Source organism: Phaenicophaeus curvirostris, chromosome 1 (genome assembly GCF_032191515.1).
Source record: "Phaenicophaeus curvirostris isolate KB17595 chromosome 1, BPBGC_Pcur_1.0, whole genome shotgun sequence".
Taxonomy (NCBI): domain Eukaryota; kingdom Metazoa; phylum Chordata; class Aves; order Cuculiformes; family Cuculidae; genus Phaenicophaeus; species Phaenicophaeus curvirostris.
Window position 1 is genome coordinate 162949132 of NC_091392.1, and position 15019 is coordinate 162964150.

At 42.5% G+C, this 15019-nt stretch overlaps 1 protein-coding gene across 2 annotated transcripts in view; it reads left to right on the forward strand.

Annotated features, from left to right (window-relative positions):
* The window catches only part of ME3 (malic enzyme 3), a 123732-nt gene that overhangs the window by 44858 nt on the left and 63855 nt on the right, over positions 1-15019 (forward strand). The gene's annotated exons all lie outside the window — the stretch shown is intronic.

A 15019-nucleotide genomic window follows, 5' to 3' on the forward strand; every position in this document is an offset into this window, starting at 1 on the left:
TGTTTCCATGGGACAGGAGTCGATTATTGTCATTCCGTTGGCTCTATGTCACTCTTCCTTAGGTTTTGCTGTGGTTTTCTTCTACATGTTTCTCCCTTTGTCCTATTTGCACTTTGCATCGCAATTGTTTTCTTTGCAGTGGAAACAGCTGTGACACCAGGAGTTGGAAATGGGCCAGATCCTGGTGATATGGGAGTTACTTCTTTACTAAAAGTTAAAATGCAGCATTCATCTGTGCTTTAAATACCTGTTTTATATACGCTGCATGCTCCTGCTGGGAGCAACATTTCTAGTGACCTCATCTTAAGAAAAGCGCAAAGTCGATATTTTATACCCATCCTATCCCGCTGTCATCCACTTTCTACAAGTCAATGACCTCTCTTTTCTCAGAGTCCTGGCATCCTTTGCCATCTGCGGATGTTTACTTCATACTTCTCTCACCACTTTTTTCTTTCTATTTTCACCGATGGATGTCTCGGTGGAGGATCTTCCGTCATTAGTCCCCTTCTTTCTTTCCTTGATCTTTATGAAAGCCTAACCATGACTATAAATGCTGGTATTATCACTATATGTCTATCTTACGGGTATATTTCTCCACATGCAAATCTCTTTCCAAACTTCTACCTTTTTTCTCTGAGCTTACAGTTTTAGCCTGATTCAGATACAATTTTACCTGGCCTTAGATATGGGTATCTAGCTATTAGTTTGTGTACCTAGGATGTGTACCTAGGATGGAGAACTTAAAATTGTAGAGTCGTGGAATCATTAAGGCTGGAAACCTCCTCTAAGCTCATCCAATGCAACCATCAGCCCAAGACCACCATGCCTACAAAACCATGTCCTAAAGTGCTGCAGCCACATGTTTTTTGATGCCTTCCGTGGATGTGGACTGCACTACTGCCCTGGACAACCTCTTCCAGTGATTTACCACTTTTGATAAAGAATTTTCTTCTAATATGGAATCTAAATCTTCCCTGGCACAACTTCAAGCTGTTTCCTCTCATCCTATTGCTTGTTACCTGGGAGAAGAGACCAATACCTACCCTACCACAGTCTCCTTTTAGGGCACTGCAGAGAGTGATGAGGCATCCCCTCAGCCTCCTTTTCTCTGGACTAAACATCCTCAGGTCCCTCAGCCACTTCTTATAAGACTTGTTCTCCAGACCCTTCACTAGCTTTGTTGTCTTGATATTTCATCTCCAGCTTTCTTTCTGGATCACTGTAAGCATCAGCAATCTCCTTCATGGTGCCTAACCTGTACCCTGGGTCTTTCTAAAGGTTGCACTCAGTGTGTTCTCAAGGGCTTTTTGTGTAACGTTGTTAATATTCTTTTTTACACAGTTATAATTTCATCAAAGCTTTTATTATTCTGTGTCTGATTTAACATCTGCTTTGTTCCTAGCCTTTCTGTGCTATCCTTTCTCCACCTTTCTGTAGTGTATCAACCCAAAACTTACAGTAAGAACAGTTCACAGGCCATTCTCATTGCATGGCTTCTTTTATTTATTGTCTATATGTTGATTCCCAATTCAAAGCAGCCTGCAACATGACTGTCCATCATTCCTTCATTGTTTTTTCTTCTTTCTCCCATTTCTCTCCACATTAGAAAGAACTTCTTTGAGTACCATCAAAGCTGCTACACTGTCAACTTATCAAGAAACAACTACCTTATGAATATATCAAAATATATACTGATATATCAAAATCATTGCTTATCTTGCAGTTACGTATTTGTGCCCAGCTGCATGCCTGTACCAGCTGGCACTGCATATGCTTTGCTGTCTATTTGGGACAGGTATTTACTCTGTTAGTGCCACCTCCAGGACAACTGTTGGGGTCTCCCTAGCTGAGACCCCCCTAAGGTGCTGTGATAATTCAAAAAGAGAAGAAAGTTAGCCAAGTATTCGGTAAGCTCCATCTGCATACCTCGAGCCCTGGCCTTTGGGAGCCTTTCTTCTGCGCAGTATGGAAAAAATTAACTAATTCCTTTCTTGTTATAGGGAAAGTGCTGTCAACCTTTAGCCCGTGACTTCTCTGAAGAGCTGTGCTAGAAGGAGCATGCTTTGCGTGTGCTTCTCAGTCCTTCCTGCAAGGCTGAAACTGAACGTCCTAATTTGGCTGCAATTTTGCCGTCTGGAAAAACTTCCCTTTGGTGCAATAAACTGAAAGCTCATTTTGCACACTACAGTCACAGACCACGAAATTCAACATATACTCTGCATAGCAGCAGTGTTGGAAAGCTGAAACATCCTTGTGTTCACAGTGAAATGTATATAGAAAGTGAGCTGTTGGGGGAGTTGAGATCATGCTTAACTTACTATTTACTATGTATCATATTCCTAGGATCAATGATGTATTCACCAAATCTGTGAATGAATGTGATAGGACTGATTGTGACAGGCCCAGAGGAGGCTATGTAGATGATCAGAAGGCTGAAGCACCTCCCATACAAAGACAGGTTGAGAGTGTTGAAGTTGTTCAGCCTAGAGAAGGATCTGAGGAGACCCTGTAGTAGCCTTTCAGTACTTAAAGGGGCCTATAGGAAATCTAGGGAGGGGCTGTTTATCAGGGAGTGCAGGGATAGGATGAAGGGGAATGGTTTTAACCTGAAAGAGGAGAGTTTTAGATGAGATATTTGGAAAAAAGAAATGTTAATATGAGGTTGGTGAGGAACTAGAAAAGGTTGCCCAAAGAAGTCATGGATGCCCCATCTCTGGAGGTGTTCAAGACCAGGTTGATGAGTCTTGGAACAAAGCGATCAGGTGGAAGGGGTCTCTGCCCACGGCAGCAGCATTGGAGCTGGGTGATCTTTAAGGTCCCTTCCAACCCAAACCATTCCATGATTCTGTGACTGAAATACAACCTCCCTGGTGATGGAATATTACTAGGATCCATCTATACCCTTTGGCCCAGTTCCATCACTACACATCTCATTCGAGCCTCCTGACTCACATTCTCCTTGGTCTGCCTTTAGCACATACAGGGTGTAGACATCTACGCCAGAGGTAGCACCCTGATCCTTCCATATAACCAAATGGGAAGAAATAAGCACTACAGGGTACAATAACCACAGTGAAGAAGCTTGTCTGAAGTTGAGATGTGGCAGTATTGCCTCTCTAAGGCTTTTTTCCCCAGCTGTGAGCAGCAGTGTTGCTTTATCAAAACTTAGATGCCCATGCATCTAAGATGTTTTGCTTAGATGCCCATGCCTCTAAGATGTTTTGCTTAGATGCCCATGCCCTGCTAGGAGCTCTCCAGTGGGACAGGATACCACGAGTATTAACACTGATGGGGCATTCCTGGTGTGAGGGGCAGCTGGCATCAATCCAAGCTGAGCCCAAGCCACCAGAGGTGGGGAAGGACTCTCGTGGAAAGTATCTTTTTATGTATATATGTCTTTACACAAATTATACAGTACAGGAGGAGTTTTGGTTTCTTTGAGATCTCCTAAAAAAAGGAGTCACTACATAATCCATATGTTACTAATTTATTTTTTTTTTATTTTAGAAATGGAAGAGTGATAAAAATAATATTGTTAGGCACTCAAGTATCATATTTCTGAGAAGTCAAGTAGACCCTACTTGGAACATTAACTATCTTTTAACATTTGTTTAGATTGCTGGGTTTTAGTATTTGTCTTTATTGTTGGTTTTGGCTATCATAAATAGGTAGATGGTCTATAATATATATAATGCTAGAAGAGCAAGTCTGGTCAGCAAAAACATGTATGGAATCATAGAATCATAGAATGGTTTGGATTGGAAGGGACCTTAAAGATCACCCAGTTCCAACCTCCCTGCCATGGGCAGGGACACCTTCCACTTCGTCAGGTTGCTCATCTAGCCTGGCCTTGAACATCTCCAGGAATGGGACATCCACAACTTCACAGGGCAACCTGTGTCAGTGCCTCGCTACCCTCACAGTAGAGAATTTCCTCTTATATCTCATCTAAATCTACCCTCAATTGTAATATATGTTCTGTGGTATACACCTGTTCTGGCAAATGCCATGAAATCCTTTCTAGGCACATTATCATGTCTCCACCAAAGAAACACAAGCTGTTGCTAGCCCCACAGCTTCCCCATTATGATCTTCCCCAACTTACAGCAACCGTGTAATTCTACTTTTGGGGTTCTTAGTGTGGAAGAACATACCATAGAACAATCATATGATTGACATCATATCATAGAACTATAGAATGCTTCGGGTTGGAAGGGACCTTTACAGGTCATCTCGTCCAATCCATCTACAGGAGCAGAGACATCTTCAACCAGATCAGGCTCAGAGCCCCATCCAACCTAATACTGAACATTTCCAGGGATGGGGTCTCCACTGCCTCCCTGGGCAACCTGTTCCAGTGTTTCACCACCCTCATTGTAAAAACTTTCTTCCTTATGTTCAGTCTAAATCTGCTCTCTCTTAGTTTAAAACCATTACTCCTTGCCTTGTCACAACAGGCCTTGCTGTAAAGTCTGTCCCCATCTTTTTTGTAGACCCTGATGCCCACCCCATCATTATGGGCATCAGTGTTATGCTTTCCTAGCCTTTTTCCTTACAAATTCCTAGGAACACTTTGGTTAAAATTTGGGGGAGGCCCTTAGGGCTGTTCTGCTGCTGCTACTGAGTGGCATTAGCAGGAAAAATCTCCTATGGTATCATTGTATACTTTCATTCTGCCCTTTGTAACTCACCCAATTAATTCTGAGGGCAATTGTTGCATATTGTGTAGGAAATGATCAAGTAATTTATGCTGATTATGTATCTCCTGTGGTTGGTAATGCATCCCAATTACATTAAGCAAGGCAGGAATTTGGAACTTCTCTTGCTTGGTGTTTCTTGCTCTTACAATGAACGATGTGCTCTCTTTTCCCCTCTGCTGTATGGATCCATAGTGCCTGTTCAACAGATACGTATTCCCTCTGAGGACACATTCCTTGGCTGCTTGTAATGCTATAGCATAATTTTCCTGCTTAGCTGCATCTTTCCCCAGCAGGCCTGCTTTTTGCCAAAGCTGACACTGCGAGCTCCTAATTTTCACAGCACACTCCTTGGGAGCAGCCTGATTTTCTATGCAGACATTTCAATGGAGCCATAGGCAATAAATCGGTGTCCCGCGGTGAGGGGTTTTTCCTCCGTATCACAACAACTGTTCAGCCTAAGATCCTCTGTGTTTTACCTCTGAGACAAATGTCATCCTAGAGCGAAATGCCGTGCAGAGAAGGATTACTTTAGCATAACGAATATTTTTGAGCTGACTTACCAACTTGTCTGCGGGTGTGCTGAGAGTGCTGCAAGTCTTATGCGGAGGATGAAGCTCATCATTCTGTCAGCGTTGCTCCTCTGTTGTCTCCTACAGCTCTTCACTGCTTGGCTTTTTGGGACAGAGACTAAATTTTTTTCACTGCTTTTTTTTTGATCACCTTATTCTTTTTTTACAGTCTACTTTAGACCCTAAGGCTGTGATGCATGAGAAGAGATATTCTAATCCAAATATTTGTGAAGGTTTGTTCACAGTCCAGAACAAAACTTTAGCATTTATTGACAAGAAATATGCTCCCATTCTTTCAATCTGTCTGCAACTTGCAGTCCTCTCCTGCTGGAGTATAGTTAGCATATTTCTCTGTGCTTCTGTTAAGCACTGCTCTTAAGGGTAGTTGTCTATACAAAATGCTGTTGGGCTATTTCTATAAAGAGTTATTTCACCTCTTGTTTTTTCCATAAGGTGAATTTATGTTGATTAATTACTTAAAACAAGTAGAATCTTCAAAATGCTATAAATGATAGCATTTTCTCCTTCTTTTCAAAGGAGAGTTATTACTAAGTAATTAATAGCACAGTATAGCCTAGATCTAGATAATAATGATTTGACATTACATGTCAAATGAAGGAAAAAAGCATGTTGAAACGCCTTTGTAAAACTGAGAGGCCTTCATCTCTCGTGTTTGGAAAAGAATGAAATCAGAGGAGGAAGGATATGGAGGGGAGTCTTCCACAAAATGACCACAATGGAGGAAACTCAAACCTGCAGGATGAATGCAATAAAGAAAACCTTCATCCTCAGTCGAGTAAAAGATCCCAAAGAATCTGGATCAGAATTTTAGTGAGAAATGGCAGTAGAGAGATATTAGGGTTACCTGGATACCCAGTTCCCATGGAGAAGACTTCTCCAGTAACATTCACATTCTTAGTGCTATAGTACTTAACAAGCTCAATAGAATGCATGAACCCCATGTATGCATAGTATCTGGCAGAGGCAGGCATCAGTTGTTGTTGGAGGTTGCAGTTGCCACCAGACTTCAAGGTGGTTACACTTGCTCTGAGCCTGGGAGAGGGAGGGAAACAAGTCCAAAACTGGCAAGTTCTTGTGTGATAAATCATAGAATTATAGAATCACTAAATTTGGAAAAAAAACTCTAAGCGCATCCAGAACAACTGACAGCCTGACACCACTGTGGTTACTAAAATGTGACCCAGAGTGGACACGTGTTTTATGAACCCCTCATGGATTGGGAAATCATCCAGTGCCCTGGGCAGCCTCTTCCAATGCTTCACCACTCTTTCAGTAAAGAAATTTTTCCAAATATTCAATCTAAACTTCCTCTGATGCAACTTGAGGCCATTTCCTCTTGTCCTATCACTTCTTACTTTGGAGAAGACACCAGCACTCACCTCACTTCAGCCTCCTTTCCTGAAGCTGCAGAGAGCAATGAGGTCTCCCCTCAGCCTCCTCTTCTCAAGGCTAAACAGCCCCGGATCCCTCAGCTGCTCCCCATAGCCCCTGTGCTCCAGACCTTCCCCAGCTCCGTTCCCATTCTCTGGACATGCTCCAGCCCTTCAGTGTCTTTCTCGTAGTTAAGGACCCAAAACTGAATCCAGTATTCGAGGTGCAGCCTCACCAGGGCCAAGTACAGGGGCACGATCACTTCCCTTATTATCTGTGTCTTTTCTTTCTGCTGTGATGGGAGTACTCAGCTCTGCTTTCAGTTAGAATCTGGGGGCTTTCCCACAAGCTTAATAGCACAGGACCTGCTACAGAGCCATGCTTTGTGAAAGGATGGGCTGTGAGTGTTAGCCTGCAGTGGAAGTCTGCTAAAGCCCTCTGAGCCCCCTGCCACTTGTTGCAAAAGGAATCAGATACTGTGCATCCCACAGGTTGCTTGGAGGTGTCACCTCGAATTTTGATCATCCGTGAAGGTCCCTTTCCTTCTTTACTTGGAGGGTTTCTCCCTCTAGAGTCGGTTTTGCTCTAAAGAAGGAGTGAAGCCCAAAGCAGTGAAGTGGCAAAAGGGAGTGTTTGTATTCCCTCTGGTGCGGGCATGTCCGGATGAACTCCTAGTTTGACCTGAAGACTTACTTTCTTTTAGTTCTTTTTTTAAACAGCATTAGGGAATTCCTCACCAGCTTGTTCTTGCAGTAGCCAAGGCAACAATGACAAGAATGTGGAAATCAACTAAGCAATTATATTCACAGTGGTGGTTAACAGCATCCCTTCATCTGAAACAAATCAGTTACAGTCCAGTGAAACCTGCAGTACCTAGTGTGTTTACATAATAGAGCCCTTGTTGTGCATTTTCGGAGCGTGCCAGTTCCCTTAAACAGGGTCGTTGAGTGGCAAACAGAGAAAAATATTAACCAGAGATACAGAAACCTGGCTGTTTTCTTATTTAACACCCTTCCACACAGAGAAATATGCCATTGTGTTTATAAAGGTATTTCTCCAGGTGCTGCAAAATGTTGTAGGTATGAAGTCCAGGAGTATAACTTAGAATTAAATGTGAATGTCAGCAGTGACCAATTGCCAAAGTGGGAAAAGTCAGCTAACAAGACTTTAAATAAGTGGGAGTTAAACTGATTTGGTCAGCTCTGAAAGTCTGCTCTATTTTCTATACCACTAGTGTTCAACCTGTGAACCCTGGGAGTCTGCAAGTTGTTTCTCAGCTTCTCTGCGAAGGGCAGTCAGGAATGCAGGTGCACATCTGTGAAATAGCAAGTAATGTAGCAACACCTCTGAAAAAAACCTTTGCATCTTGCTGGAAAATTTTCAGTGGCCAGCAAATCAAATGAGACAACAAAAACACAATATGTGATGGTAGGGAGAAGCTCGTAGCAGTCAGCCATCACATGCAGGTGGGAATTTGGAAGGCTTGCCCTACAATATGCACTCATTAATGTGAGCCTTGGCTTATATCTAGAGTAGAATTTGATCCTTTGTGTTCACTGACCTACAGAATCAGCTCCTGCTCCTGGAAGTGTAAGACATTAATAGTTCCAGGCTGTGTACCTTCGAAACTCCAGATTTGTGGGGCTTTTGTTGTCTTTTTGTTAAAATGAGGGAGAAAATGGTTCTTCAATGTTTTCCTTGACTTATTGACTGTTAGAAGACTTGGAAAGATTCTGCAGTGAGGTTTGGCTGCACCCAGCCAGCAGTCCTATAGTTCTTGCAGCCAATGCCTGCCATTCCTGAATTTGTTGCTTGGATTCCTCTCCATTCTGAGCAATTCTCTTGAGAGTGAAAACAAGCTGGTTCAGAGAGAAGTGAACAACAGGGTCCTAAATGGGAGTGCAATGTGAACTACAGTCACAAAGTTTCATGGATTAATGGCCAAATTGTTGTCTCATTAAAGTCCGATGGCAACATTCCCATAGGCTACAATAGGGATAGGATTTGAGCCTGAAAAAGATTTAATTTGAAGCATTTGAGTGTCTCCCAAAAGCCAATTATTAAATCAGAGGCAGCGTAACAACAGCTCAAATTTATTTCAGGACAACGAGATGCAGTTGGGAGGTCAGGACATGCTCGCCATGTCATTTCTATGGTGACTTCATTGCAAAACTCGGCACAGGCCTGTGTACGAGACAGACAATAAGGCTGAGGCAGGAAAGGGACTAAAAGAATCTCATTGTAACTGATGAAAAGAGCTCTTTCCATTAGCCACCTTGTAAAGCAACTTGGAAAGTGGAAGCCGAAAGGTTTCTTATGGCGACTGACCTCCACTGCGTTTCTCTACCTTTGGATCCATCAATAGACACCGTCTGGCTCTGCTCCAGGCTCTAAAGAAAGCTCTGATTAATCAAACAGTCACTGACAAAACCACACTAACAGAGTGCATCTGTGTCCATGGTACAGTTTCATACCTGCACATCACTATTTCCTCTTCCTCTAGACAAAAACAAAAAAATAAGCAGAAGTACGTTTGCATAGCTCCATGTGAAAAGTGTGTTAAGTATTTATTTTATTTTTTTGTTGTTATTCATGGTTAAAAAGAAGGTATCAGCTGGTAGAGGCTTTCCCAAAGTGTCATTTTTTCTTAGGTACTTCTTCTAGGGACACTAACCTCCTAATAAACAGTAAGAAGGGAGGTTTACATGAAATATTAGTACAAAATTATTTACTTTGAAGGTGGTGAGGCACTGGGACAGGTTGTCCAGAAGTCACGGATGTCGCATCCCTGGAGGTGTTCAGGTTGAGGTTGGATGAGCCTTTCAACAACCTGATCGAGTAGAAGGTATCCCTGCCCATGGCAAGGGAGTTGGAATTGGGTGATCTCTAAGGTACCTTCCACCACAAACCATTCCATGATTCTGTGATTCTAATTAGTGATTCTGGTCTTTCTCATTAACAAAAAAAAAAAAAAATAATGCCAAGTGCATGTGCATCCTCTTAATATGCTGGGACGCTTTGAGCACTTGAAATTGCAGGGGAGGTCTCAAAATTAGAAGGTGAGACACTTGGTTGTCTAACAAACCGTACTTCTAGAAAACTCATGTAGTCGTGTGAATAAAGTGGAACCCTGTAGTGGAGACAACTCACCAGTTACACCATCACACTGCTGAAACAGCTTCCAGCTAGAGCAAAGTACCTGGAGGGAGGTGCTGGCTCACTGAGGAAAGACAGGTTGTCCTGTAATAAGCAGAAGACCTGATTCTGTAGTTTTAGTTTGTCTTCCTAAAGGTTCTTTCTTATTGCCTGGCAATCCTTATGCATGTTTTTCTGTAAGCAAGTTATTGTTATCAGAAGGAAGCCCTACAGCTTTGTTTTTGCTTAAGCGGTCAGGTAGCTTGTGTAGATACATTTTTATGTGTTCTTCATTTTTCCTTTTCCAATGTTTTGGGGTTGTTGTTGGGTCGAGCTTTTTTATGGTGGGGTTTTTTGGAGTTTGTTTGGTTTTTTTGGTGTAGTCAGGCCCCCTTAGGATAATTTTATTTTATTCCAATGAATGAAAATCTTCATTTTTATTTTGGCTGAATAGATTTGATTCTTGATTCTGCTTTTGCAAAAAGAATGGAGAATAAAAACAAGTTCTCCTTTATCAAAGATGAGTTGGTTTTCAAACTTTTTGGGTAGGTCAAATGGAGACAAAATTTTGTACCTGCACACTCAAATCCAAAGATGCCAAGATGAGACATTTCAGAGTAGCAGAAATGAAAGGATTTCTGTTTGGAAGAGTGTAATTAGAATCACAGAATCATTGAGATTGGAAAAGACCTCTAAGCTCATCCAGTCCAATCATCTGCCCAACACCACCATGACTACTATACTATTTCCCAGAGTGCCACAGCCACATGGTTTCTGAACACATCCAGGGATGGGGTCTCCACTGCTTCCCTGGGCAGCGTCTTCCAGTGCTTCACCGCTCTTTCAGTAAAGATATGTTTCCAAATATGTAATCTAAACCTCCCCTGATGCAACTTGAGTCCATTTCCTCTTGTCCTATCACTTATTCCTTGGGAGAAGAGACCAGCATCCACCTCACTACAACCTCTTTTCAAGGGGCTGTAGAGAGCAATGAGATCTCCCATTGGCTTTTTTTTCATATGGAACCTGATACGGGACTTTCACTCTGGTGATTCTTGGAAATTAAAAAGCATCAGTTTTCCTTCCAATAAATGCAGCTTAATAATGTAATATTTGTTTTGCTACAGAAGTTGTATTTATTTTAAAAGCCATAAGTCTATAATGTCATAGAATAACTCAGTCTGGAAGGGATCTATAAGGATCATTGTGTCCAGCTCCCTGCTCCTTGCAGTCCTTGCAGGTTTAATATGTTTAAATCCTGTTGCATCTTGCCATCACCTCAACATTCACTTAAAAGAGATGTTATTTTTTAATAATAATGGAATAATTGTCATTTTTTACATTTATGCTTTTGTCTAGCAAACAAATCTGAAAGATTCATTGTTCCTGATCTGGTCTGGGCTCAACATGAGTTTTGCTGTGTAATTTGCTGGAGCCAGGGTTTTACCACTGGAATCCAATCTGTCTTAACCTGGAAAGAAGGGCTGAGCTGAGTGCTAAGCCAAACCCTCCAGCTAAGGAACAAGGAAAGCTTAGTTGGCTTTGCTTTCCCTTTCATACAGTGTATGGTATTGCATGGCCTAAATGCCAGCTTCATCATTTCCACCCTAGGCTGTTTCTGAACAAAGGTCTGCATTAAGCTCAGAACTAAACTGCCAGCCTTGGACAAGAGAGATGGCTTTCAGACAAACTTCTGAATTTGGCTTTAAAGTTTTCATGTTTAAAGTTTATTCTAGCAGGAGGATTAACTCAGCACTTCTGATTTTAGACCCTCGTAGGTGCCCATCTTTAGACCTCCTATCTCTGACTGTCCTCCTGGGACTCAGCCTTGGAGATGCTGCCCTCATTCCTTCAGGGAGACCAGATTCTGTGGTTATGGTCTCCTTCACTGTGCTTTATGTTTCTGAAGGGTTGAGTTGACAGAGCTTTAAGAATCAAAGGTTGTTTTGAATTGTCAGTGGTAAGGTTGAAGGGAAGGGCTTTTGACAGTTTCCAGAAAGTCGCATCCTGGATCTGCTTGACTTTGTCTGAAAGCTTTTTCCACAGCTAGACATCCTTGACAGTGTGTGTACAGCTTGCACACAAGTTGCCCTGGGTTGCAATATCTGCCCTGTCTCGGAAGACCAGACACTGCAGAGGTTCAGACATCAAGCTTTGTATCAGAATTCAATCAATGTAACCAAGGGCCCTATCCATTGGCCATGAAGATGATCCGAGGACTGAAGCACCTCTCATACAAAGACAGACTGAGAGAGTTGGGCTTGTTTAGCCTGGAGAGAAGAACACTCCAGGGAGACCTTATAGCAGCCTTCCAGTACTGAAAGGGGGCCTACAGGAAAGCTGAGAGCTCTGTATCAGAGAGTGCAGGAATAGGATGAGGGGGAACAGTTTTAATCTGAAAGAATGGAGATTTAGTTGAGATATCAGGAAGAGATGTTTTCCTGTGAGGGCAATGAGGCACTGGCATGGATTGCCCGGAGAAGTCGTGGATGCCCCATTTCAAGGCCAGGTTGGATGGAACTTTGAGCAGCATAATGCAGTGGAAGGTGTCCCTGCCCATGGCAGGGGGAGTAGACTTGTATGATCTCTAAGGTCCCTTCCAACCCAAACCATTCCATGATTATATGATTTCTTTTAAAAAGCACGATCCAAGGTTTAACATTGCTGTCTAGAAATCAGCATTTAAACCTGAGCATAAGGCTGAGACTCCCAACAGCAGCTGTCCCAAAGGGAGCAGACAGCTACTCTGTGACAACTGGAGTTGTTTGTGATCTTCAAATCAGTGTGCGCCAATTTGCCTGGTGCAACAAACCCCTGGGAACTATCATTAGGTACATTTGAAGGATCCTCCGTGTTATTGCTGATATTATTGGTACACAGAACATTTTCACAAAAGTAACCCAAGTTACTAATAACCATGAAAATAACCAAACTCTAGTGGTGAGTGTTCTTTATTGTGTGTTGAAGTAGCAGTAAGGTTCATCCTGCAGATTTGGCACTGATAGTATTTTTTTCCTCAGTTTCTGGCATGCTAGAAAAAAATCCCCAAAATCTTGTTTCAGAAAACCATCAGAGGAAATAACAGTGACAGAGTGTGACTACTGCAGCCCATATACAATGTTCACTGACTTTCTGTGAAGCTCTGAATGATACATCCTGGAAACAGTGACTTCCACAAGATAATTGGGCATTAATTATCAGCTCTTCCATGTAACTTCTTTGCATTTTCTATGCAAAAAAATCCCGAGAGAGAGGGAGATGGGATTGAATGAGCAAGCTACATCTGTGTTGAAATGAAGCAGCAAAATTTCCATTAGGAATGAAAATGCAGCTGAGGTTGGAAATGCCAGTGCGCAGGTGACTCCCAAAGTCAGCTCTTGGGGTAGTGCCTGGCCTTGCCAGATGGGCTGACGTATCCCATGGAGTTTCTCCCTGACCACTGTATAACATCGGAGAGCTGCACAATGTTTAACCCTCTAACTGCTCATTTTTCCCTTGCCCAGCTCATGGGCAGAGAGACTTCTGGTTGCTTGGAACCCCATCTGTCCTGGCCTTAAATACTGCCAGTGACAGGGCATCCACAGCCTCTCCGGAGAACCTCTTCTAGTGGCTCATGACCCTCACAGTACATTTCTTCCTCTTGGCCTGTCACTTGTTACCAGGGAGAAGAGCCTGACCCCTGCCTGGTTCCAGAACCCTTTCAGGTAGTTGTAGAGGGTGATGAGATCTCCCATCAGCCTCCCCATCTCCAAACAAAACTGCCCCTGTTCCCTCAGCTGCTCCTCATAAGACTTATACTCCAGATCCTTCACCAGCTGTTACCCTCCGCTGGATACTCAATCCTTTAGTTCTTGCCGTTTCCTGATATTCCATATATCAAATTATTTGGGGATAACGGGGTGTGTTCAAGCAGCCCAGGCTGTGTTTGTTACCCTTACTGCACTCACGTTTCATCTTTGCATCATCTAGCCAAATTGTTTCAGTTACAGAAGAATAGATGTTCTGCTGGAGGAAGGAACTGCTGCGTTGGCCTTGGCCAGTATTGGTCTAAGTGGGAGAGGCTGGTGTAATTGTTCCGAGATGGACAGTCAGCAGCCATGCCAAGAACAATATTGTTTCCATTCTAAGTTATACCATCTAATGGAACCAAGAACAGAACCACATTTTTCCTAAATTCACTTGAAGCTTTGCCAAAGGGTGATTTAGAGCTCCCAGCAAAAACTAACAGTTCAGCTGTCTTGACCAACATGCAGTCACACATGTTGCAAACCGACATAAATATTTTGCAACATCTTGCTACAGTCCCTGTTCCACGGGAATCAAAAGGGTTTTAATCTTTAAATGTAATCTCAGATTGTACTTTTCTTTTTCCCTTCTGAACTTGGATAACTTGTTTCATTCTGCACTTGATTAAAAACAGTTGGAAGAGGAGGACGGGTGTATTCATTTTGAAACTTGTTTGGAAAAATTACAGGAACTTTATTAGTTATATTTGATTTATAGTCTAGTGTAGCTATAGTTCTAGTGCGATGGATGCTTTTGAGTCTGGAAGTGCTTGAGCTCAGTCTCAAGAAAGTGATAAAAATTAAAGTATTTGTGTGAAATTAGTGATATTTTGTCACCTGGAATATTTGGACATAGTTCTACTCATACCGTATGGAAGAAACAGAGCTGAAATTTTGAAGGTTAAAGAAAGTGAAAAATAAAAGGACTATATCATTGGAAGAGTATTTAGAGGTCCGAGGCAGGGGGAGGGAGAGTTTGATAGAAAGGATGTATCATTTTGTATTTGTGTTATTGTACAAATTGCAGTCCAGATGCTCCAGTACTGGAGCCAAACATTCTGAGTGTGGTGCATCCAACTGCGTATAATTCAGAGACAGCTCAAATCAAGTTGAAAATAGATTGAGATAGCAGGGAGTGCACACAGCGGTGATGAGAGCTGCAGACATGAAAGGTCACATCTTACACATTTGAGCACTTCATGCATCTTCCTTTTTCCTCTTTGCGTTAAAAAGGAAGAAAAAGTTGGAAGGAAGATGTTTAGAGGAGGACGAGGGGCCAGGTCAGGGGGTAGTCATGGTAGGCTAGCTCCTTTCCTGGTGGTGCCAAAAGGATTATAGTTTGGGACAGCTGGATGACTGATCTCAGCATTTAAGCAAAACATGTGCTTAGTGAAAGAACAGCCCCTGAGGTCGGTACAGAGATCATCTCAGGGCTGGC